Source organism: Tenrec ecaudatus, chromosome 5, assembly GCF_050624435.1.
Source record: "Tenrec ecaudatus isolate mTenEca1 chromosome 5, mTenEca1.hap1, whole genome shotgun sequence".
NCBI lineage: Eukaryota > Metazoa > Chordata > Mammalia > Afrosoricida > Tenrecidae > Tenrec > Tenrec ecaudatus.
In genome coordinates, this window is record NC_134534.1 from 112,396,012 (window position 1) to 112,398,505 (window position 2,494).

The 2,494-nt window shown below is 45.2% G+C and overlaps 1 pseudogene; it reads left to right on the plus strand.

The window, feature by feature from the left end:
* Positions 1–843: 843 nt before the first annotated feature.
* On the plus strand, positions 844–1,200 carry LOC142448897 (small ribosomal subunit protein mS37 pseudogene; annotated as a pseudogene).
* Positions 1,201–2,494: the final 1,294 nt, after the last annotated feature.

A 2,494-nucleotide genomic window follows, 5' to 3' on the forward strand; every position in this document is an offset into this window, starting at 1 on the left:
CAAGGGATGACCTTCTCAACCAGGCCTGCCTGGGGGCTCCTCTTGGCTGGAAGTTCTCATTAAATCAAATACCTTGCTTAAGAACGTGTCTGTGCTCCTCAAAAATGAAGTCTAAAGCCACTGTGGATGCAGTGGTTAACACTCTCAGTTGCTAACTAGAGGCTTGAAGGCTTTGTGTCCACACAGAGGCACCTCAGAAGAAAGGTCTGGTGAACTCCTTGCAAACAAACCAGCCACTGAAAACCCTCTCTGAAGAACAGTTCTACTCTGAGCCCATGGGTTGAAAGTCATTGGCTAGGGGTCAGTGTTGGTTCAGTGATAGAAGCCTCACTTTCCATGTGGGAGACCCATAACTGCTTCCTTGCCCATGTACCCATGTACAGTTATTGCTCCTCTGCCTTAGTGGGTTTATAAGTTGCTACGAAAGATCCCCAGTGGTGCAGTCAGTCATTAAGCACTCCACTCCTAACCCCAATACCAAAAGTTTGAACCCACCAGTAGCTCATGGGATAAAGGCATGGCTCTGCATCCATAAAGACAAGGGCTTTCTAGTGAACCAAGCTATGGACTAAGCACCATGAAGACCTTTGACACTGACTGGGAACACGGCATCCCCAAACAGCCATAACAGAAGGGCTCAACCGCGCCCTTGAATTGCGCCCTACATCAAAACTACCTGTAGCCCTTGGACTTAGGCCTGAAATTCCCTGATGGGAGAGGAAGCAAATGATGGCCACCCCAAGACTATGGCCATGATGGCTGTTGGACGTGGGTGGTCCCTAGCTTAGAGGAGTCCAATGAAAAGGGACCCAGAGGCAGAGGCTGCCGGGAGCTCGGTGCACAATGGTGACGTCCAGCCTGAGGGGCCGCCTGGCGTGGCTGGGGAACCCGTGGAAGCCTCTCCTGAAGTCCAACAAGCCCCCGGTCCTCGCTAACCTTATCAGGGAGCGGCATCGGGAGAAGGGTGAGGCAACGTGTATCACAGAGATGTCCATGATGATGGTGTGCTGGAAGCTGAATGAATTCCACGACAAACCATGCAGAAAAGAGATCCAGGACTTCTTTTATTGTGCTTCAAGGACTGAAGCTGCCTGCAAGATGAAATCTATCTAGGGCACTCTGGGCGAGTCTGGGAATTTTTCTCCCAAGAAACTGAATAAATTGCTACAGAAGTTTCCTAACAAACCTCATGTCAGCTAAAAATAGGAGAGTCTTTTCAGTGACTATATCCCATAGCTTTTGAGAACGTTGAGTATGTGGAGATATTTTAGAAATGTGTACACTGCATGCCCTCTGTGAAGGGTTAGAATTAAGCAAGACATGTTTTCCCCCTCCCATTTTTAAATCATAGTCTGATGGTGGTTATGCTTTATCTTGAAATAAACACCTTGAAGAGAAAGAAAAGGGACCCAGAACCACAAAGTATCTCAATACCACCCTTTCATTAACATGACCAGTATAAATCTGACAGACAAGGATCTGCTCTTGTAAGAAATGTTACAGTAAATTTTCTCCTAGCACCAACCCCCACGCTCAGTGTAAGCCGAGTTCAATCAATTAAGAAATCAATCTGTATGAAGGCTCACCAGGAAGAGACAAGAGAGTCAGGGTGCAGTATAGCATTGATGAAACATACAACTTTCCTCTAGTGCTTTAATGCCGCCCCCCCCCCGCCGCCACCATCATATGACCCCAATTCTACCTTACATATCTGGCTAGACTAGAGCATGTACACTGGTACAGATAAGAACTGGAAACACAGGGAGCCCAGGACAGATAAACCTCTCAGAGCCAATAGTGTGAGTAGGGATACCAAGAAGGGAAATGGAAGGTAGGGGGAGAAAGGGGAAACTGATCACAATGATCTACATATAACCCCCTCTGAGGGGACGAACAGAAAAGTAGGTGAAGGGAGGCATTGGTCAGTGTAAGCCATGACAAAATAATAATAATTTATAAATTATCAAGGGCTCATGAGGTAGGGAGAGTGGGGAAGGAAGGGGAAAAATTAGGAGCTGATACCAAGGGCTCAAGTAGAAAGAAAATCTTTTGAAAATGATGATGGCAACAAATGTAAAACTGTTCTTGACACAATGGTTGGATGGATGGATGGATGGATGGATGGATGGATGGATGGATGGATGGATGGATGGATGGAGTGTGATAAGAGCTGTACAAGCCCCCAATAAAATGGATTTTTTTAAAAAGAAAGACAGTAATCTGTACAAAGCAACGGCTTATGGATGCACTTAATAGCTGGACTAAACTCACATAACATCCTCTTCTCAGCAGTACCTTAAACTCTATACCTCTGGATACATAATTGATGTTATCAATGTAATCAACCTTATACCCCAGGGGGGATGATTGATGATGCTTTTCTTCTTTGTTTATTTTTTTGTTTCATTGTTTTGGGTTTTTTTGTCATAAAATTATATGATCATTAAAGTAAACCAAAGTCATTCATAACCCATGGACAAGCTCTCCCTCCAGG